Raw genomic sequence first — 24,503 nt, forward strand, 5'->3', positions numbered from 1 at the left:
GGAGGTGAATCAACCCAAGGGCACACATCTGGTACCTGGCAGATCCGAGGTTAGGGTGTTCCACCTTAATAAGCCCAGGGAAGCCACTGGGCTCCATGGACTACAGGTGAGCAGATTTCTGCAGAGCAAATGTGAAATCTAAATAGTGGGAAAGGGCTTTTGGTTAAACACTGCAGACTGAAGACTTTTTCTTCCCAAACGCCAACTAAAAATTCCAGTAGAGGAATAAAAACGGTATGAAATACGTAAAAACAGATGCCCAGGAAGGCACAGATTTTGAAATGGCTACAGAGTTTTGGCAGATGGAAAGCAGATAGATAGGTGGTGACTGTCTTAGCCCGCGGTGGGGCATCCAAGGAGGATTGAGCTGTGCCCCCCGATCCCCCCAAACCCCAGAAACACTGAGGTTCTGTGGTACCAGGTGTGCAGGAGGCAGGGAGGAGTTGAGAAACTGAATAGGGGGATTGTCAGAAGTCTGGGTTTAGATCCCCTGCCCATGCAACCAGACAATGCATTCCCCTCCCTTCCTCTGTCGCCTGTTTGCATAAGGCTGGAAGTTTTTCTCTAGAGGTGTTGAACCAAAAAGACTGTGAACATAGCCACATTATGCAGCGGAGGGCAGGAGTGAGGTCTGGGGCTGATACGGGGGGGGGGGGGGGGGGAGTGAAAGTCAGCGCTGACAATCACTGAATGGTGGTAATTATGTCACCCAGCCCCTGCCTCTGCTGGCAGCCAGGCATCACCTCTGCAGCAGGAGTGTGGGGGTTCTGCCTGGGGGAACTGAGTGGCTGCAGAGGAACGACCTGCAGAGAATGCCATTTGGGGCTGAAAAGGCTAGCTCACCACTGGGTCTCCATCAATGAAATTCACCAGCTGACAAACTGCCCACATGGCTCAAAGCAAACGCACAAATCAGATTTTTGGATCTTAGTCTTCAATATGAATGGGCATCCGGGGTCACCTGGTTCTGGAGGAAAGCCTCCAAGATGAAAAAGACCAAAATCATTCAAGCAGGGAAAAAGATTTAGGAGCAAACAGCAACAAAGCAGGGGAACAGAATAAAACTTCACAGATGCACCAAAAACACATATTTAATATTCTTAGGGAGCTAAGACGTAGGGCTGCATCCATTAATCAGAAGCAGGATGCTTTAATTCAGGAACGATCAAAGAACACAAAGGAAGAGTTCTTAGAAATTAAAAATAGAAGAGCTAAAAAAAGAAGTTTTGGCAGACGAAGTGGGGAAATATTCTAGAAAGATGAACAAAAAGATAGAGATGGCCAATAGGGAAGAAAGGATAAGAAAATGAAAAGATTAGTCCAGGAGGGCCAACATTCACCTAACAGGAATTTTAGAAAGAGAGAATAAAGAAAACGAAAGTGAAAGAATTGGCAAAGAAATGACACCAGAAAATTCTCCTGTGAACTTGAAAAGATCCACACCAGGTTACGCCACTTTGAAATTTCAGAAACTGAATAAAGAGAAGACTCTAAACATTTCCCTAGAGGAATAAAACAGGTACTGTTCAAAGGAACAGGAGTTGGAATGGCACGGGACCTCCCAATAGCAACACTGGATGCCAGAAGACAAAGGCAATCAAATTATAGTTCACTCTTGTCCTCAGGGTAACAATATCTAATGATCAAGTTAAATTAACTGACTGTGGATTTAACCCAAAATTATAATTTATCTACATTGGGAGAAGAGGGGGAAGGAAAACAGGGAGGAGGATGTAAGAGTCTTCTAACACAGTAGGAAGCCAAGAAATGATGTCCCAAGTGGATACATCAATAACAACATAAGCTTATTATTTAGAAATCTGGAGGAAAAATATACGAAACAGCTAAGGGGGGAAGGTCAGGGGAGGAAAGCTGGAGACTGCCTTTTTCGTTTAAAAGACTTGTGTTATTGGACTTTCTCATCTACTCGCATGCACTACATGGATAAAATCCATGGGAGGACCTTGAAAAAGATCCTATTTCCTTTTTTTCCATTCCTTGATCTGGTTGCTTTGTCTTCTCGGAGGAGGTGGCCTGACCCTGTCTATCTCATAGCCTCTTCAATGTTAGGGGATCTGGGTTCCCCTTGCTTGGGAGTACAGGGGCTTGTCTTGGGAAACAGTGTCGTTACAGAATGTGGGAGAAACAGAGGTCTCCAATATGACTTTGTGCCTGAGTTCACATGGGCAGATAAAACACACAAACATTGCTCTTTGTTTTCATGGTGATATTGATGTGAAGTTCTTTTCCCTCTTTGTGTTTATCTTTTGGCTGGGGTTGTAAGGACCAGTATGGACTCAGGTGGTGAGTAATGGCTGAGTCCCATTGTTCCTCCTGGTGACCCCACCCTGAGCCAGAAATCCAGCGGCACCATCATGAGCACGTCTACTGCCCAATGGTGTAAAGCCAGCCTTGCCTTTGATGTCCTACAGGTTGTAAGAATTTTCTTTCTTGGAATTAACAGGAATTTAGGTTTGCAAAAATCAACGCAGGACAATTATGTCATGCAGAACCACAGCCTGGAAATTAAATGCAACGGAAATAAATCCTTGAAAAAGTTGAGGTGAGAGGAGGAAGCTAGATCAGGCAACAGACTATTATAGTTCTCCGCAGCTTTTTAAAAAATTCTAAGCTCTGAGAGCCCCCGGATTTAGATTTTAATAGACCCCTTAGAAGTGCTGTAGCTCAGGGCAAAGAAAGAATTAAAATATATTCTGTAGATCCTCATCTCTTTGGAGTTTGTGTTCTCACACCTAGGGGTGTCTCCCTCCTACAAATCACAACTTCCTGGAATGCTTTACAAAAGGGGCCGCTTCCTTGGACCTATTATTTGGTGGGCAGGGCTGTACTGGCAGCAGTGTGCACCACTTGCGGGAGGAGATGAGAATGCTGCCAGCAGCTGCTGCCAGGGATCAGTGACCCTCAGGAGCAAGCAATGAGTCCACAGACCTCAGGGCAGCAGGAGGGGCCCTGGGCCAGGACGCAGTGCTTCCTTCTCCGCGGGGCTTCCTTCTTCTCCCTTTGGGGCTTGAGGTGCATTTTCACCTTATCAGGCGAGAGAGCCCCCACAAGTGAATGCTGCAGACTGCGCCGCCCGGAAATGGCCCATCTCCACTCTACCAGCTCCCTTTCCAGTCTCTCAATCTCTCTCTCTTTTTTCCCTCCTTTACTTAGAGGATTTGATAAGTTTTTCAGCTAAGTGTTGAATCTTTTGGGCAAAATAGATGAGTGTGTGCTCCTATGAGTTTGTTGGGACTGGGGGAGGTGGGGGAATTTATGTTTCGTAAATTTGCCTTATTTACAATCCTCCTGGTGATTTAAAAGAGAAAAACACCAGGCCTGCCCTTGGATAAAATCCTCGCTGAGTTTAATCAAGTGCACGGCCAGTCTAGCTCAGTCTCAAGCTGGGGTGTGTGGGAGCAGAACTCGTGGTGAAAGCCACGTTTATCTGATTAAGAACACTCATTAACATTTGAAAAGCAAATCCTGTGCCTCTGCTCTGCTTCTACTTGTCTGATTTCAAGAAGCTTGTCCAGGCCCCGATTTTCTCTTCCAGAAGATTCCTCTCATGGCTCTGTTTCTGCACCTGCCAATGAAATCAATCACCCTCATCTCATGTACAACCGACTGTCTAGAAGATTCCAGAAGATGCTGGTGTTTTTGCAGTGTTTACCACAAACAAAAGGCCAATGCTTTCAGCAGCTGCCCAGCCAGAGGGGGTTTTGGAGTAAGTTTCCACGTGTCCACCCTGAATTACCAACCACTTTTCCCTCACTGGGGCTTTCAAGTCTTCTCAGTAGTAGCCTCAGCTTCAGAGGTCAAGGGGGGCACTTGAATGGCCCATCACATATAGTAAGTTTGCTTCCTTGAGTAAAAAGGGACAGCGATGTACTGCTTTCTTACCTGAGGGGAAAAGAAACAATTTGCAGTTTGGGTAAAATGGTGTGGTATTTAAAAGAAATCTTATACAATTTTGTGTTGCATTTCTATACTATTGCTGACAGAATGGAAAAATTTCATTGTTCTCTACTTTATGCAAAGAAACCAAGAACAAGAGAAGTTCAATTCCATTTGGTTCATATGACAGTGTTTCTTAAACATAATTGCCATCAGGATAACCTGAGGAACTGAAATAATGTGGGTTCTCGGGCATCCTGACTCTGTGGGACTACATTTTGAGAAACCCTGACCCTTAGACTTGTGATTTCAAGTGTCACAAAATTGGACAGGGCCTTAAGCTCATAGGTTCCAGCCCCTCATTTGACAGAGGGAAGACTGGTTCAGAGACCTGAAGAGATCCTCCCAGGCTCCTACAGCTCACGTGGCTCCTAGGTCAGAGGCAGAATCAGGCCCAGATCTTGGTCCTGGGCTCTCTGAGGATGCTGCCCTACCTAGTAGCCCCAATTGTCCTGTGACCTCATTTATTTCCTGCTGTCGCCCCCTCCCAACCTCCCCAATTCCTGCTTCTTCCCTTGTTTCTGTTCTCACTCTAACCAGAATCCTTAACTTGGGTCCTTCCTTCTCTCTGATTTTATCCTACCCGTGGCCCGCCCTCCTCACCATCCTTCTTCACAATCTACTACAAATTTACAGGGCACTGAAGTGATGGAAAGGACCTCTTTCCTCTACCTGTTGAACTCCTATGCATCCTTTAAGGACTAACTCAACTTTTGTTTTATTCAAATCCTTCTGAGGCCCCATCAAATTCAGGTAATTTCTCCCATCTATTAAAATTTTATATGAGAGTGGTATTTATATAGAGAGCCTTCATCACATTGCATTTAATTAAGTTTTGTTGGCTTGCCTACCTCCTCCACTAGAGTATGAACTCTTTGAAGGCAGGCACCCTACCTAATAGATCTCTCTATCTTTGCATCCCCTGTGCCTAGCTATTCTGGTTAACTATTGTTGTGAAAAATATCCCAAAACGTAATGGGTTAACACAACAAAAATTATTTAATTTGCCTCAAATCTATGATGTGGGCAGGGTTCAGCAGGGACAGCTTGTCTCTGCTCCATGCAGTGTCAGTTAGGGTGACTCCACTGGGATTGGAATATCTTCCTCCGATACAGCTCACTCACATGGCTGGCAAGATGGTGAAAACTGTCAGTTCCTCTCCACATGGGCTTCTTCAGAGGGCGGCTTGGGCTTCCTCACACAATGGTGTCTAGATTCCAAAATCAAGCATCCCAAGAGAACGGGGGGAAAGAGCTGTATTGCCTTTTATGACCTGGCCTTGGAAGTCAAATAATGTCTCTTCTGCTGTGATCACTAGTCGGGGAGGGAAAATAGACCCCACCTCTCCATAGGAAGAGTGTCAGAAGCACACTGTGAGAAGAGCATGTGGGATGGGAAATGTTGGAAAATGCCATCTGTCACGCTCGCACAGGGCCTAGGACTCAATAAAGGATTGGTAGATAAATGAAGAAATGTATGAATAAATAAACACCTATGTAAAGCCAAAAGTCTCAAAACTTTGCAGCATCAGAAAGAACAGTGATTCCTGAGGAGTTCTAGTAGATATTGGGTCTCTTGGACTCTCTCTTTGGGGTAAATAGAATTTTCTCAATTGTTTTGGATGTATGGAAGTTTTCATATAATTGGGAAAGAAAATGGATTCAGAGAATCTCAAGATACATTCCTTTCTGAATTTTAGACTCTCATGCAGAGACACAGGGTGTCTAGGACATAAGGATGGGAGGGAGACTTCTTAAAACTCTATCCCCTTTTGTGCACTTTGGATTTTGAACCATGTACAAGTATATATTCTTTTAAGTGTTTAAATTCTAAAATTAAATTTATTATAATGGGCATCATCACCAATTTACTCTTAAATGATTCAGAAAAAGTATAATATGTATATAAAGATGGAGAGAAAGGGAGATGAGGAGAAAGAAAGAATGATAAAGCAAATTGGCAAAATGTTGACAGTAGGTGAATCTGGGTAAAGGGTATATGCATATTCTTTGTACTATTATTCTTTGTGCCTGCAACTTTTCTGTAAATTTGACATTTTCCAAATACGAAGTTTTAAAAAATCACGATGGGATGAACATGGACCGAAGCTGCTGGGCTACCAGCATAATGGCTTATCTTTTAGGAGGAAGAGTCTTGTCAGCTGTTTTCCTTGTTGCTTGCCTAGTGAAAATTTAGGTTTTCATTCACAGACCTTCTTTTTATTTTTCCTCCCCAAAGCCCCAGTGCATGGTTGTATATCCTAGTTGTAAGTCGTTCTAGTTCTTCTATGTGAGCCACTGCCACAGCATGGCAACTGGCAGATGGGTGGTTTGGTTCCGCTACTGGGAATTGAACTCTGGACGCTGAAGCGGTGAGTGCCGAACTTTAACCACTAGGTCCTCAGAGCTGGCTCTCACAGACCTTCTTTTAGTAATTTTCTGGAATAAATCCTTTCATGAGTTTAACAGTAACAAAAATTAGAGAGAAAATCATAGTTAATGTAGTAATGAATTCTTTCAAAATCGATGGCATCAAGTTTAGCAAGTTTAGATATAACAAAGTATAGTTCTATAAGCTTCATGTGTGGTGAGCATTGTCTCCCTAATATCTAAATTGAAAATCCTGTAAGAGAGACACAGGAAAGAGAAGGGAAGGGAACTCACATTTATTTACTTAGCACTTTGTGAGACGGGCACCGTGCAAGGAATTCTAAACACGTTATCTCATTTGCTGAACTCAAAACCCTCTTAAGCAGATTTTACTCTCTCTCTCCTATAATTGAGGAAATTGGGACTCACACAGTGGTGTGTCCATTCTGATGCCCTTGGCTTTAAGTAAGAAAACTTCAGTTGGACTGGTTTGAACAGCAAGGACATTTCTTATCTCACATGCTAAGAGGCTGGGAGCAAGAAGAGAGCCCTGCTTATACGCCAGGGATTCTGATACCCTGATGATATGAGGTGAGAAAACCTGGCTCTTGCTCATGGGGAATGCACAGTACCAGTAACCCCGGAAAGGCAGAACTACAGTCTGCCATCGGCAAGCATTCTGTCTTTATTTTAATCGGCACATGTGATTATTATTACATGAACACATGGCTTACAGATAGCTATTAAATAAGTCATTGCTTTTTAAGAGAAATATTTGTGCCTCAAACTAATGATGTATTTTCTCATCAAGATTAATATTATTTCTGCGTATCTACATATGATTTTATTGGCTTACATTTTGTGTAATCTTACATCATTTTGCTTCTTGGCCTTATTTGCAAACAGGGCAATTTTCTGGGCTTAAGAATCACTTTCATCTTAGGTCAAAATCAGTTTGAGTCATTTTAACATTTTTATTATTAAAACTATAAAAAATAAGAATTACATCAATTTTCTTGTGGATAATTCTTTCCTTTGCATGAAAACTATTATGAGTCTTATGGAAAATAGATATATTTAGAACCAGCACTACAAACACTTCATTGACATTCTTCAAAAGTTCACATCTGACATCCCATTTAAATCCTTGATTTTTTTTCATGGTCTTCTGTAAACCTCTCTTTATTAGACTGTGGCTTCAGTTTCTCGCTACTCCAATTTGTATTGTGGAAAGCACACTGGACTAGCAACCAGGAGATCTCAATACCAGTTTCAGTTTAGCTACTAATTGCTCTGCACTTAGGCCTCAGCTTTATAAAATGAGGCATTTGACTTGGGTCAGAGATGCAAAGTAGATTTTCTCTCAAGATCTGACTGATCGGTAGTGGCTGCCTGGATCACTGTGTGATCAATTGGCAGTGACTGGCGTGGGCTGGAAGAATGGTGGCAGCCCACCCATGTGTCCTTTCTCAGGCTGAATCATGTGTGTTTTATTTGTTCTCTTTTTAAATAACAGCTTTATTGAGGTATAATTTCTGTACAATAAATTACACATATTTAAAGTGTAATTTGATAAGTTTTATCATATGTGTGTATTAGTCAGGGTTTTCCAGAGAAACGGAACCTATATATATATATTGCTAGGAATTGGTTTATGGAGGCTGAGAAGTCCTACGATCTGCCGTCTGCAAGCTGGAGACCCAGGAAAGTCAGTGGTGTAATTCAGTCTGAAGACTTGAGAACAAGGGGAACCAATGCTGTAAATCCAAGTCTGAGGGCAGGAGAAGATGAGACGAGATATTCCAGCTCAGCAGTGAGGCAGAAAAAAGGGGCAAATTCCTCCTTCCTCCAACTTTTGTTCTATTCAAGCTCCCAATGGATTGGATGATGCCTACCCACAGAGGGAGGGCAATCTACTTTACTGAGTCTACCAATTCAAATGCTAATCTCATCTGGAAACACCTCACAGACACACCCAGAAATAATGTTTCATTTGGACACCCTGTGGCCCAGTCAAGTTGACAGAAAATTAGCCATCACAAGTATATACCTGTGAAATCATCAATACGTTGAGATAATGAACATAACACTTTCCCTCAAAAATTTCCTCATGCCCCTTTGCAATCCCTGCCTTCTGCCCATCCTCACCACCTCTGCCCCCTAGCCAACCCGTCATCTACTTTTGGTCACTATAGATTAGTTAGCTTTTTCTAGAATTTTATATAAATGGAATCATGCATTGAATCTTTTTTGTCTGGCTTCTTTCGCTCAGCATAATTATTTTGAGATTCATCCATGTTGTTGCATGCATCAAGAGTTCATTCCTTTTTTATTACTGAGTAGCTTTCCATTATATGGATATACCACGATTTGTTTATTCATTCCCACGTGGATGAACATTTGGGTTGTTTCTAGTTTTTGGTTATTACAAATAAAGCTGCTATAAGCATTCAAGTATATGTCTTTTTATAGACATACGCTTTCATTTCTTGTGGGTAAATACCTAGGAGTAGAATGGCTGGATCCTGAGGTAGATGCATGATTAACTTTTAAAGAAACTGTCAAACTGTTTTCCAAAAGGATTGGGCCATTTTACATTTCCACCAGTAGTGTACAGGAGGTCTAGTTTCTCTACATCCTCACCAACAGTTGGCCAAGCAGTGGTATGTTCAGTATTTTTGATTTTAAACATTCTAATAGATGTGTAGTGATATCTCATTGAGGTTTTAATTTGCAATTCCCTAATACCAATTATATTGAGCATCTTTTTACGTGGTTTTAAAAAAATTTTTTTATTATGGTAAAAGACACATAAGATGAGATCTACCCTCTTAATAAATATTTAACTGTACAGCACAGTATTGTTAACTAACTATAGGCACATCATTGTATAGTTTTCAGGCTTTTTTTTTTTTGCCATCTTTTTTGGTGAGGTGTTTGTTCAAATCTTTTGACCCTTTTTAAATTGGGTTGTTTTCCTATCATTAAGTTAAGACAGTTTTTTATATAGTCTGGACACCAGTCCTTCATCAGATATGTAATTTATAAATATTTTCCCCTGGTATTCAGCTTGTCTTTTCATTTTCTTGCTTGTGTCTTTTGAAAAGAAGATATTCTTAATTTTGATGAAGTCTAATTTATTAATTTTTTTGGATTATGCTTTTGATATTATATCTAAAATATCTTTGCCTGATAGAAAGTCACAAAGATTGTTTCCTATGTTTTCTTCAGAAAGTTTCACATTTAAGTTTATATCCATTTTCAATTAGACTTTTTATGTGGTGCAAGATATGGATCAAAGTTCATTTTTTTCCCCACATGGATATCCAATTATTCTAGCACCTTTTGTTGAAAAGATTATCCTTTCTCCATAGAATTGCCTTTCCACCTCTAAAACCTCAATTAACCATATATGTTTGGGTTTATTTCTAGACTCTGTATTCTGTTCCATTAATTGATTTGACACTGTCTTGATTAGTGTAGGTTTATCATAAGTTTTGAAAAGTCAGGTAATGTAAATCCTCGAATGTTGTTCTTTTTCAAAGTAGTTTTGACTATTCTAGTCCTTTTGCATTTCCGTATGAATTTTAGAATCAGCTTGTAATTTTCTACAAGAAAAATAAAGAAAGCTTTGCTGGTGCTCTGATTGGGATTGCAGCATTGAATCTATAGACCAATTTGGGGAAAACTGACATCTTAATAATTTTGAGACTTCTGATCCATGAACATGGTATCTCTCCATTTATTTAGGTCTTCTGTAATTACTGTCAGCGACGTTTTGTATTTCTTGTATGAGTCTTGTATAAGTATTTCTTTTTTAATGCTATTATAAATGACACTGCTTTTAAAATTTCAATTTCCAATTGTTTCTCACTAGTGTATGGAAGTACAATTGATTTTTGTATATTGATCTTGTATCTTACAGTATTGGTGAACTCACTTTTTAGTTCTAATAGCTCTTTTGTAGATTTCATAGGATTTTCTACATAGGTGATCATGTCATCTGGGAATAAAGAAAATTTTCTGTCTTCTTTTCAAATATAGATGACTTTAAATTCTTTGTCTTACCTTATTGCACTGGGTAGAACCTCCAGTACAATGTTAAATTGAAATGGTGAGAGTAAGCATACTTGCCTTTTTCTTGATCTTAGAAGAAAAGCATTTGGTCTTTACTATTAAGTGCAATGTTAGTGGTAGGTTTGTTGGTTTGTTTGTTTTATAGAGATGCCCTTTCACTTCACTTCCTAGTTTCTGAGAGTGTTTATCAGGAACAGATGCTGGATTTTGTCAGTGCCTTTTCCGCATCTGTTCAGATGGTCACATGGCTTTTCCTTTCTTAGTCTATTAATATGGTGAGTTACATTGACTGATTTTTGAATGCTGAACCAGGCTTACATTCCTAGGATAAACCCTATTTGGTGATAACATATTATCCTTCTTATATATTGTTGGATTTGATTCGCTAAAATTTTGTTAAGAATTCTTGCATCTCTGTATGAAGAATATAGATCTGTAGTTTTCATTTCTTGTAATGTCTTTGTCTGGCTTTCAGTATCAGACTAATGCTGGCCTCATAGAATATTAGAAAGTGTTTCCTCTTCTTTAATTTTCTGGGAGAGTTTTTGTAGATTGATATTATTTCTCCTCTAAATGTTTGCTAAAATTCCCAAATGAAGGCGTTTGAGTCTGGAGTTGTCTTTGTGGGAAGGTTTTTAACTACAAATTCAATTTCTATAATAAGGCTATTCAGTTATCTCTTTCTTCTTGAGTAAACTTTGTTAGGTGGGACTAAGGCAGTGTTTAGTCTAGGCTTAGTTTTCCCTACTACTGAGTTAAGACTCTTCTGAATAGTCTACTCTGCGAATTATAAGGTTTTCACTCTGGCTGGTGGGAACAGGCATTATTCTCAGCCCTTTGTGAGCTCCCTTGGCTCCTTGTCCTCTCTAATCCTTTCAGGTGGTCCTTTCCCTGGTCTCAGGCAGTTTCCTCTCATGCAGACACTGAACAATACTCAACCAAATACTTTAGGGGGATCCTCTGCAGATTTCTGAAGTCCTCTCTCTGTTCAGCTCTCTCCTCTCCACCCTCTGGACTCTAGCCACTTTGGCCTCTCCAGTTTCCTCTACTCAGGGAGACAGCCAGACTCCATATGGGTTCCCCCTCCTTGCACTGTGGCCTGGATATTCTCTCAAGGCAGTAATCTGGGGCAATCTTAGGGCTCACCTCACCTGTTTCCCATGTTTCAGGGATCACTGCCCTTCATTCCCTGATGTCCAATGTGTTGAGAACTATTGTTTCATATATTTTGTCTGGTTTTTTAGTTGTTTTGGGTAAAAAAATAAATCCAGTTTTTGTTCCTCCATCTTGATCCGCAGTGGAAGTCTCTAGGCTAGATAATTTTTACAGGTTTATTTAACATTGTGATTCCAGATCTCCAACATCACCTTCTTGAGGTGCTTTGGAACAGAGTTTGGTTGCTTAAATTCATATTACATTTGACAGTTTCTTCATTCTAAAATGCTCTGTGTTATAGACAGGTTTTGGCATTCTGCTTGGGCAGAAGTACATTTTTAAAGGAATACCAGGAAGTTTCCTGTCCCACTGATGCCTAAAATTTTACCATTAGCCAGCCATTTCTTTGGGTAAAGCAATCCTCTTCTAAGTTTCTCTTCCATAATCCAGTTACCTATGGGGAAAATAATATGTTCAGTGCTCAGCATCCTAATGTTAATTCATTATTTTTTTGTTTTGTTTTATGAACAACAGGAACAGGAGAAATCCCTAACGTCAGGAAGCAGGGTATAAAAGGTGGGGAAAAGGATACAGAAATGGAGTTACCTATGGGTCAGCTTTATTTGCAGACTGAATGCCAACAAGATTAAAATGTCTTAAATATCCAAAGGGACGACTTCACGCGGAAAGAGTGTAGTTCGGTTCTCTGACGGAAGGATCAAGTCACTTTAATTAATTTCTAGAATTCTACTCTTACTTAAGAGCTCTACCTTGGACAAATCACATACTCCTTTGGCCAAAGAAGGGTAATTTACCATATAGAGTGGATAATTGCCTTCCTCCATGACAGAGGACACACAGATAGGTGGAAGTGCTTTGTATTCTTTAGAGGCAAGATGCAGACACAAAATATGTGTAAGATGCATTGTCAGCTTTTTGCTCATGGTTAGAACAAGGCTGCAGACCTAAAATCAATTGTCACCATTCTGACAATGGATGAAGAGTCATCTTGGGCACAAGAATAAGATCTCATTTAGTTATCTCGGAATTTGGGCCAGCATTTGGTTTGTGAAGGGCGTGGTGCCTTCTGCATTCCTGTGGGTTTCTTTCTAAAAATGAAGCTGAAATGAATTCTCAGAATCTTCATGTTATCTTCTTTTCTAAACAGGTAAAATGGAGGTCAATGGCTCCAGAGACCTTTGCTACACTAAAAGAAACACCGTAGATTTGTGCCCCTAAAATGGTCACTAAACTTTGAAAGGGATCTCACAGGATTGTTGGGGACTAAAAATTCTCTGTGGAGTGGGGGATGGCAGGTGGCCCATGAGCCCCTGGTTTGGGGTCTCCTCCATGGACAATTATCCTGTCTACCACTGGGACTTGATGAGGTGAAGTCAGGGAGAAAGAAATGGACTCCTGCCTCCAAGAAATAATAATCTTAGTCATTAAGTTGACATTTTCAAAGTTTTTTGTACTTCTTTTCACAGAAGTCTTAGAAGAAAAGACCTGGAGGACTTAGGGAATAAAACCACACCATACTGCAAGATGTAGTTAAGTCAGATCCGCATGGTGTCTCACAACTTCAGTGCGCATCACATTCCCCTGGGGGGCTTGTTCAACAATCAGATTTCCAGCCCCTACTCCAAGAGATTCTAAGTCAGAAAGCTTGGGACAGAGGCTACAGCCTTTGTTTTTAACAAGCACCCAGTGTTTCTGATGCAGATCTCACTTTTTGAAACATTGACCTAGATCTTTTAAGCTAGTCAGTGATTTTACTGGATGCTTCAAGTGTTTCCCAGGAAGGAAGCTTTTCAGGACATGACAGAACTGTAAAACTGAGGCACAAAAGAATAATTAAAAAGAGCCAACTGGCAGGGAAATGTGGGAGGGTGATTCTGGCACTGTGACTGCTGGAGACTGCAGCTTCCTCTTCTTTCCCTTGTGCCCAAGCCTCAGGCCTGGCCACCCTGGGACCTAGGTGACAAAGTGTCAAGGTAGTGCAGGCTTTGCCGAGAATCAGTGCAGGAATGCCTGTGCCGTAGCAGTAGGATTTGGAACTTGACCGTGCTTATCAACCAAGCGAAGGCAGGACCTGTGACTGAGCACACCAGCAGCCAAGCTGGTACAGCTGTCCCACAAAGAGAGGTGGCAGCAAGGCCAGCCAGAAAGTCATAGGAGAGCCCTGCCTACAGATAAGGAGCCAGGGTGGGGCCTGGGCTTGGCCACCTCTCTGCTGGATATTTGTGAGGCCTGCTGGCAAAACCTTGCATGCTAGGGCTGGGAGCCAGGCCAGGGTGGCCTGTACTATTAGATTGGGAGACAAAGAACAATCTGGCCAAGGCTATGGGGTCTTGGACTAGAATCACTTTTTGTAACCGCATGAAGCCTTGGTTTCATCTGGAAATTGAGGGAGTTGTATTGGAAGGGGGCTCTCTGAGGTCACTCCAAGCTTCCTTGTTTTGTGATTGAATAAAGTCATCTACATGACAGAGTCCTTATAAAGTGGAAGCTGTTCCTCATGGGCACATCCGTAAAATACCAGACATGATCCTTGGGCGCTGTGGTATCTAATAGGTCCATAAACTACTTAAGATGTATGTGTTGGGCAGTGAAGAGGAGAACTCTGGGAACATGCAGTAGAATATGTGGTCCTGTGCATGTAAATGTGTGTCTGTGAGTGTGTGTCTGAGAGTGTGTGTGAGTGTGTGTGAAATTGTGTGTGAGACCAAGTGAGTGTGAGACCGAGTAAGTGTATGTGTATTTCTAACCTAATTTTACTCGTGGGGGAGCTGCCAAGAGGAAGAGGAAAGGACTATTTTGCCACGAGGAAAGCTTGGGTTATACAAAGAAATTTCTTCTAATGCAATTGGTGGATTCTGTTTCCAGGAATACCGGGCCCTACCCAGCCTTTGTAACTACTGCTCCAGTGTTCCCGCCACACCCTCCCCACTTCCACCCCACACCCCTGCTCAGCACACTCTCCTCGCCCGGACAAACAATCCAACAGCTCTGAAATAGTCCTCTCCCCTCTTGTCCCCTAAACAGTGTTTATTCCTGTGGATCCTCAGACAGGTTCCTCTCTACACAGCTCTTCCATCAAAACTTCTGAACCACACTGGAAACCCTCAGTGGCCAGGAAGCTGCCACTCAAATGCCTTCTCTCACTTCTCTTTCAGCGTTATTTGTTTTATAAACCATCTGAGGTGCAGTGGTAAACTCTTTCTAAAAAGAATCCAGTGGTCTTCTTGCCTCCTCTATTGACTGTTTTCTCAGACTGCCGTCTCGTTTTGCTTGTTGCTGTCGGAAAGGGCCTTTAAAAAATTACCTCGCAAAAAAGATGTAGGCACTAGGCTGGACATAATGGAGGTGGCTGTGGGCAAGCTGAGGACGTGAGGTGGCAGGGAGAGGAAGAGGCAATGATTACACGTCCTATAAGGACCAGAGAGCAGAGCAGAGCAGAGCCAATGGCAGGACAAAGGAAATGGACATTCTTCGCTGTCTCTGCCAGTCAAGTTTACGTTGTTGTGGGCTTGTACTTTCATTCAAGGTGTTATGAATTCCAGCAATTTAAACATGTTTATTTCACAATGTCCTCCAGAGCCAAACATGGCTTTTGGATTATTGGCTATTTTGGATTATCCATTTCTTTTTTATATGAGGAAGGACATGTTAGCACTCAAGTCCTCATCAAGGCTTTTTGAATGTAACAGCAACTGGAGCCAGCTCAAGGAGGAAGGGGAAATTTCTCATAGGAAACAAGGATGTTTCAGGAAGATAGGAATGTCACCGGGGCCCCATGGGGGCCTGGAATGAGAAAGGACAAAGCTGTTAGTGACCAAAGCAGCCATCTTCTCTGTCTCTGGGGGTGGGGGCACGCAGGGTCTCAGAGCTGCTCCTTTCTGTTCTCTTTTGTCTTCCTTCTTCTCCAGAGGTATAGTCACCCTAAAGTGTCTGAGTTTACAGGTACTCTGAATCACAATTCCAAATGCCCAGGAGAGAGAATTTGGCTCAGCTTGGTCAGGTATCTGCTCCTGGTCCAATCAGCCGTGGCTGAGGTAGGGGGTGGTAATGGTGTGTAAACATGGCTGTGGGTGCAGTATCTGAGGGAGGAGGCAGTTCTGAGAGAAGGCAGGTCATTGTGGGCTAGACAAATGTCCCAGATGTGTCTACTATAGCTGTTCATATTTTACGTGTAACCTATGCAGCCCTTCTCCTTTCTCTCTTAGTATCTTTATTAATCATTTGTCCAGCTAGTTTCTCCTCCACGTTGAAAGTTCCTGGAGACCAGGGACACGGCCTACCCAGTTCTGCAAATCAGCGAGTTGCCTCATACATTGTCCTGCATCTCATGAAAGTTGCAATAGAGAATATAAGACGGATATTTAACATCTTCTCAAACTTGTGCTTCACCAAGATTAGACACATTTTGTTCTGTTCTAAGACTTATAATCAATAGAATTGTGATTAACAGAATGAGACTTGTCCCTAATCCAAAGGTAAAATAATATTAAGAGAGTTATTTTATTAATTTAATAAAATTAAAGAGCGTTTCTTTGATATTAACCTATGGAAAAGGGGCAGCTATTAGTAGAAAGGACTTTTCAAGATTCCTTCTGGTGGCCAGATGCATGGACCCCACATGAGAACTTACACACGGAGAATTGAGAGACGTGCTTTTGGGGCAGTTGTTGGCAGAGCTGAGTTCCTCTGCTCAGATTGCCTGCTCCAGCCTTTGGTCTGCCCCCAACGAGCTGGTGGTGCAAATGGGACTGTGCTGTGTGGTGTCCCTGGTAGACACAAAGCCCTCATAGACAAGAAAATGACCTTTGGGGCTGCTGACCCTTGCACATTGTGTGACCTTTCCACTTCCATACAACCAGCAAGCAATTGGAGCTCTATTTTTAGAAAAGAGACCAAATCATCACAACTTTTCCTACTGGGTTGTTTTGTGCTTGGTGTTAGCAACATTGTATCACAAAAGTCTACCCAAATGATTTGACCTTTAAATATTTGTTCCCTAAAACCACTCAAAAGAGCAAGATACTGAAGGAATGAGCTAAGCTCTGCGTATCTGAGACTAAACTGGCAAAGTTGCTCATGACTATTTTGGGGTCATTGAGTGGTCATCTTGCAAGTTGCTTGTGTCTTCAAAAACTTGGTTTAGAATTCTAGTTTTTGAATTATAGGCTTGTCATGTTGACCCTGTTGAAGAGAATGAATACTTATCGGTTCCGTGGAGGGCAAATTTAGATTCATTTAGACCTAGGTCAAATAACATCCCTTAAAACATAACTATATATAGCAAAGGCTGACATCAAATCCTTCACTGATAAGGCAGGTGTCTGTCCTGTCCCCCAACACCACTCCAGTGTTTGTGACCCCCTGGCACACTAACCTTGGGAGATGACACTTCTCACTCCTTCCATTACTGGCTCACCTACATGACCCTAGTGGTGTTTGCTGAGCAGTCAGAATGAAGATACCTGCCCCTGCCTGTCCCGTGGCATGCCGCAAAGCCACAAATGGGCTTCAAAGCAGCAAGAGGCAGCAGAGGCGCATCACTGGAATGTTGTCATCAGCTCTTGGTGTCTTAGGTTCTCTCCATCCTCGGCCCCTCTCGCCCAGGCTTGTGTCCTTCACAATGATTCTCAGGTTTGGCCCCGTTGATAAGAGCCAGAGGCGTTGCTGTCTTCATTCAGGCAATTTTAAAGCATGTTAAGAGTGATTCAGGTTGTTCTCGTTGACAGGAGATAATGAAAGAGATGTTATGACAAGTGTGTGGGGTGCTGACCTCGGGGATATCCAGAGTAGGAATGTCACACAGCCTGTGGGCTCAGGCAGCAGAATGGGAAGATGAAACAGAGAGGGCACAGCGATCCTCCCTGACCACGTCTCCATCTCTCTTACACCCTGTCATCAGCATCGCGAGGAGGTGGGGAAGGGCCTGAAATGGCAAAGACTCCAACGACCACCCCCCCCCTCCATGCTGTGTCTTATTTACTTCATTCCTGTGGTGGAATTCTTCCAAGGGTGGGCACCTCATTACCTTCCAAGGCACGCCATTCTGTCTCTGGAGATGATGGCTAGAAAGTTCCATTAAACTGGAAATAACCTACATGTCCAAGAGTAGGGGAATGGTTGAATGTGGAATAGCACACAAGAAATTACACAGCTGCTGAAAATTATATTTTCAAAGAATTTCAAAATGTTATAGAAAGATACTCAAAGTATTAAGTCATAAAAACAGAAAATAAAGCTGTTTACAATACACATACATGAAAACTTATATGTGAGCATACGTGTTTATATAAACATGTATATTTGCATTAAAAAGACTAAGACAATCTATTGGTAGCTGATTTACAGGCGATTTTGTTGTGGCAGACACTATTGAGGACTACTAAAAAGCCATTCCCTTCTCCCTTGCCAGCCTCCCACTATGAAGGCTGGAAAAGCTGGACATTCTTTTTCCAGTCTCTCTTGTGGGTAGACTTGGCCATATAACCAAGTATGGCCAATGAGATATACGAGGACATCTGAAAAATTATTTCCTTTTCTGACAAAATGATAGCATCACTAGGGATAAGGTCCTCTTTGCTGCATTGGCTGCCCGCTTGCCATCACCCTTCTCCCTTGCTTTGAATGCTGATTTGTGTTGTTAGAGCTTCAGCAGCCATATTGTGACCATGAGGCAACCGATAGGAGGATGAAACCAATACTCTGAGGATGGTGGAGAAGAAGACTAGAAAAAAGCCTGTGGCTTTAACCACAGGCTACCTCTAGGCTTCTTTTTAAGTAATGAAAATTTTTGTTTGTTTAGGCCATTATTAACCAGGTTTTCTGTTACTTCCAGTTAAATGAATCCTAACGGATACATTTGTTTTCTTCATTTTACATTATCCCAGTTTCTCCCTGAAGCAGCCACCCGCTGTCCTGATTTCACTCCTCAGAACCACACGTTTCAAGCCCAATTCTTCTTTCACGTGGCAGAATTTCAAATACTGTAGAGAATTCTCACTTCCCCCTGATGCTTCTCTTCTCCAGCTAAACAGCACTGTTCCTGGCTTATGTGGTTCGGGGTTCCCCGATCACACTGGTCATTCATTCTCTGCTCGCACTCCAGTTTGCATCCTTCTCAAGGTACAGTGGGCAGACCTGAAGTTGACGTGGCAGGGGCCTCACCAGGATGAATGAACCTGATTGCCTTCTCTCTCCTTTGCATCCTCTTTTTCTACTAGAACAGCTTTAGACCCCATCTGCTTTTGGGGTGCCCTCATCTGAGTCAAACCCCTGACACTTTTCCATTTGCTTTTTACCGATAGTTTGTTTTATTTATTTATTTTTATCTCAAGTGCAAGACATTCCCTTCATCCTTATTAAGTTTCCTCTTATTAAATTCGGGCTGGCGTTCCAGCTTGTTGAGACTTTGGTGGATTCTAATTATGTATTTGCTGTTCCTTCCAGCTTCCTGTCCTCTACAAATTTGATAAGCACGCCTCCTGTGTCTTCATGTCAACTCCTTGATAACAAGTGTAACCCAGATGTCAGTTGACATCACCCTGTCCTTTGAGATCTAAATAAAATTAGCTCAAGCCCCCTATCACACATCCTGTGGGAAGCCGGACGCCCTCCCAAAGATCTTTGCAAATTCCCAGGGCTTTTGTGGTCACTTATGGTTCCACGTTCCTCCTCCTGCTGGCCCCGGGCTCTGGCACATTCCACCTCTGTGGCTGCTCTCTCCTCTCAGGTTCATGCCGACCTGGCCATTCCCCTGATTTCTTTAAAGAAACAAGTTATTTAGGGGTGTGGCAGATTTGGCTCAAGACTTGCAGAGATGGTGTTTGTGTGTGTGTGTGGAGGGGGGATGGGGGTCATGGTTACAGAACAGAACAGGTACTCAAACAGATTCAAAGGGTCTCCTCGTTCTGTCCTTGAAAGTCCCTCAGGAATACCACCACTAGGACCTTCTTCCTGGCCTCCTTTCCTCATGTGCTCCTCAAAACCACCCTGAGAACCAAGGTCCTAGGATTTCCCATTAACAGCCCCTCTCGTGGCCAGGGTTGGTGGAGGAGAGCGGGAAGACCTAAGGGTAGATCCTGGGCAAATTGGTGAGGAGTCAAAGTGCGTTTAAGATGTCCCCACCCTTCCTTTTTAATTTAAATTTTAATAGTATATTTTATTTAACCCAAAATAACCAGAATATTTTTTTCACCATGTGTTATGGATGGAATTGTGTTTGCCCAAAATTCATGTTGAAGCCCTAACCCATGTACCTCAGAATGTGACCGTATTTGGGGATAGGGCCTTTAAAGAGGTGATATTAACTTAAAATGAAGCTGTTAGAATGGGCCCTAATCCAATCTGGCTGGTGTCCTCATAAGAAGAGGAGATGTGGACACACAAGCAAGACAGCAGGGATGTGTGCGCACACAGAAAAGACCATGTGAAGAGGCAGCAAGAGGGTGGCATCTGCAAGCCAAGGAGAGAGACCTCAAAGGAAACAAACTCTGCTGCCACCTTGATCTTGGACTTTCAGCCTCCAGAACTGTGCAAAAATCCATCTCTGTTGTTTAAGCCAACCAGTCTGTGGTATTTTGTTATGGCAGCCCTAGCAAACTAACACACCATGTTATCAACATAAAAAAAAAATTATTAAGGAGTGTAGTGGGTTGAAAGGTTGTTCCCCAAAAGTTATGTCCACGTCCTAACCCTTGGAACCTGTGAATGTGACCTTGTGTGACAAAAGGATCTTTGCAGATTTAATTAAGCTAAGGATCTTGCGATGAAATCGTTTCAGGTTATCTGAGTGGGACCTAAATCCAATGACAAGTGTCCTTATAAGAGAGAGAAGAGAAGACATAGACACAGACGAGGAGCCGTGTGATGACAGAGGCAGAAGTCAGAGGGATGCATCCACAAGCCAAGGAACACCTTGAGCCTTCTAAGGAAGCGTGGCTCTGCTAACACCTTGATTTCGGACTTCTGGCTTCCAGAACGGTGAGAGAATAAATTTCTGTTGTTTTAAACCACCAAATTTGTGGTGATTTGTTACAGCAGTACTGGGAAACTAATATAAGGAGGTGATTTATGTTCTTTTTTCATACTTTGAAATGTGGCGCATATTTTATATTTCCAACACAATTCAATTCAGAGTCGCCAAAGTTCATGCCAATTTATTTGGAAAGTGATCCCAGATAGTCGGAGTGAGGGAAGAGACAGAAGAACAGGGGAGGGGGCCAAGGTGCATTCTCAAGCTGGTCACCACTATACCCACCCTTCCTTTTACATCACCTGTTTATATTCCTGTGCCCACGACGGTTAGCACCTTCCAGGTACAAGCTGATTCCGGGGCTCCCACTGATGCTGGGGTCCCCTTCCGGGGCAGGGAGTCTTTCATCCACCTGGAAACTCCAAACTACCTGTGCAGTCCCTCTCAGGGTGCTGGTGCCCAAAGCTGAGCAGAATGACTAGTATACTGTAAAGTTTCTCTAGCGAATTTTCATGCTGCCCCTTCTCATTAATAAGGAATCCATGTCCAAATTTCCCCATAATTCTCTCCCTCTTGTATTAGTTTGCTATGGCTTCCATAATATAGTGCCACAAACTGAGTAGCTTAAACAACAGAAATTCATTGTCTCACAGTTCTGAAGGCTAGAAGTCTGAAATCAAGGGTAGAATCTGCTTCAGGCTTCTCTCCTTGGCTTGTAGGTGGTCGTCTTCTCCTTAGGTCTCTTCCCATTGCCTTCCTTCTATGAGTATTTGTCTCTGTGTCCAAATTTCTCCTTCTTCTAAGGACACCAGTCATATTGGATTAGGGCCCACCTTGATGACCTCCTTTAAACTTGATTACCTCTGTAAAGACCCTATCTCCAAATAAAGTCACATTCTGAGGTACTAGGGGCTAGGACTCCAACATATCTTTTTTGAGGGGACAGAATTCAACCCACAACACCTCCTTTTGGGTTTTCCCTCATTATCAGACCGAGTGTCCCTGGATTTTACCAGGAATCTATGGGTCACTTTATTTCTCTAAATCTAAGTTTAATTTCCTCATTTCTAAAATGGGAACAGTAATATTTGTTTTATAGTTTTGGAAGGGTTAAATGTGATAAACTATGGGAACCTGCTCTACAATATGAACTGGTGTTATTATTACTCCCCACCACCACCCCTGCCCTCCATATACCCTGATCGGGGAAGGAACAATGCCAGCTGGTCCCTAGAATCTGTCACCAGCAGTAAAATAGCCAAAAATGGGCAGTATGACATAAATCTGAGACAAAATTGGAAGTTTTCAAAAGGAATTTTACCAAGGAACAAAATAAAATACAACAAAACACAAAATCATAGAAACAGATGAGTGTATGGAATACCTATAATGATTTCAATATGGGAAAGATGACCCTAGACTGGCTTGGCTACGGTGTGGCTTATAAAGTGGCACATGCTAGCCCTTTCCCTCTGCCTCAATCTTCCCTGCCTCACCACCCCACCCACCATAGCAGGAGTCCTTAGCTGGTGCTGATGGCCCAAGGTAAGCCCAGTTCTCCAATCCTGCAATTTAATTCACGGCCTCCTCACTGAAGGGACTCACGTTTGTGTGGATTGGTGCCCCAGCTTGGCTCATTCCTCACTTCCTCCCCCGGACCTGGGCAAATCCCTCAGAAGCCTCATGGTCCAGCCCAAGGGGGTTTCAACAGAACCTACTCTGTCTAGTATATTTTCTTGGGTGAACAGGGAAAATAAAATCTTATTTCTTTAGCCACTGGTAAGTGTTAGCTCACCAGCTTTGTTGAGAATATACTTTTATAAGCTCACTAAAGTAGGGAGTCAATAGATATGGCTGAGTACTAATAAATGTTTGTTGGACTATTTTCTAATGAAAGTGTTGGGGGAACTTAACTGCCATGCATTTATTTATTTATTTTTATTGAGATGAAATTCATATAACATAAAATCAACCATTTTAAAGTGAACAATTCAGTGGCACTTAGTACATTCACAATGTCATACAGCTACCAACTCTATGTAGTTCCAAAACATTTTCATGACCCCAAAAGGAAACCCCGTACTTGTTAAGCAGTTACTCCCACTGCCTCTTTCCCCCAGCCTCTGGCAACCACCAATCTTCTTTCTGTCTCCATGGTTCTACCTACTCTGGATATTTCATGTAAATGGAACCATACAATATGTGACCTTTTGTGTCTGCTTTATTTCACTTAGCATAATGTTTTCAAGATTCATCTATGTTGTACCGTGTATCAGTATTTCATTCTTTTTTATGGCTGAGTAATATTTCATTGTACGGATAAACCACCAAGATTTTATTTTGCTAAGTGGGATATGCATACTGAGCACCAGAACTGACTTCCGTTGGAGTTTTAGAAGCTGTATGGGGAAAAAGAGAGAGAAAGGAAAGTGAAATGGTGACCCATAGAGAAAAATTGGGGGAAAAATTACACATGTTTAAAAAAGACTTTTATGAAGTTTTCAGTGTGTGGTGTAAGATGAAAATCTTTTTTGTCTTCGTGTGAATCTTCATTGAAATTGGCATCACTAATGTTTTGTGACCTTAGATTTATTATTTTTTCTTTTTTTTTTAATTTTTGTTTATTGCAGTAACATTGGTTTATAACATTCTATAAATTTCAGGTGTACATCGTTATACTTCTATTTCTGCATAGATTACATCATGTTCACCACTCAAATACCAATTACAACCCATCACCACACACATGTGCCGGATTATCCCTTTCACCCTCCTCCCTCCCCCCGTCCCCTCTGGTAACCACCAATCCAATCTCTGTCTCTATGTGTTTGTTTATTATTGTTATTATCTACTACTTAATGAAGGAAATCATACGGTATTTGACCTTCTCCCTCTGACTTATTTCACTTTGCATTATACCCTCAATGTCCATCCATGTTGTCACAAATGGCTGGATTTCATCGTTTCTTATGGCTGAGTAGTATTCCATTGTGTATATATACCACATCTTCTTTATCCATTCGTCCCTTGATGGGCACTTAGGTTGCTTCCAAGTCTTGGCTATTGTGAATAACGCTGCAATGAACACAGCGGTGCGTGTATCTTTACGCATTGGTGTTTTCAAGTTCTTTGGATAAATACCCAGCAGTGGGATAGCTGGATCATATGGTAGTTCTCTCCTTGATTTTTTGAGGAATCTCCATACTGTTTTCCATAGTGGCTGCACCAGTTTGCACTCCCACCAGCAGTGTATGAGAGTTCCCTTCTCTCCACATCCTCTCCAACACATGTTGTTTCCTGTCTTGTTAATTATAGCCATTCTGACGGGAGTGAGGTGATATCTCATTGTAGTTTTGATTTGCATTTCCCTGATAGTTAATGATTTTGAACATCTTTTCATGTGTCTGTAGGCCATCTATATATCTTCTTTGGAGAAATGTCTGTTCAGGTCTTTTGCCCATTTTTTAATTGGGTTGTTAGTTTTTTTGTTGTTGAGATGCATGAGTTCTTTATATATTTTGGAGATTAACCCCTTATCAGATGTATGGTTGGCAAATATCTTCTCCCAATTGTGAGGTTGTGTTTTTGTCTTGTTGATGGTTTCCTTTGCTGTGCAGAAGCTTTTTAGTTTGATGTAGTCCCATTTGTTTATTTTTTCTATTGTTTCTCTTGCCCAGTCAGACATGGTGCTTGAATATTATTTTTTCTGATATGACAAACTGCCAAGTGCAACCTTAAGGTATGATCAGGGTAAAAATTGAGGCTGTGGATGACAGTCCCAGGTCATCTGGTTACCTGGGTTCAACAGCTTGGAGTTAGAATTGACTTTCCTCTGGAAGGTGAGGAAAGGTTTAGCTTCTCAGTAGAGTGGGTATAGATGGTAATTCTGCCACAACCTGCATCCAGCCTGCTTGAGACCCAAGCTCAGTTTTGGCATAACAAGATATAATTTGGC

This window comes from Diceros bicornis, chromosome 10 (assembly GCF_020826845.1).
Source record: "Diceros bicornis minor isolate mBicDic1 chromosome 10, mDicBic1.mat.cur, whole genome shotgun sequence".
NCBI classification, from domain to species: domain Eukaryota; kingdom Metazoa; phylum Chordata; class Mammalia; order Perissodactyla; family Rhinocerotidae; genus Diceros; species Diceros bicornis.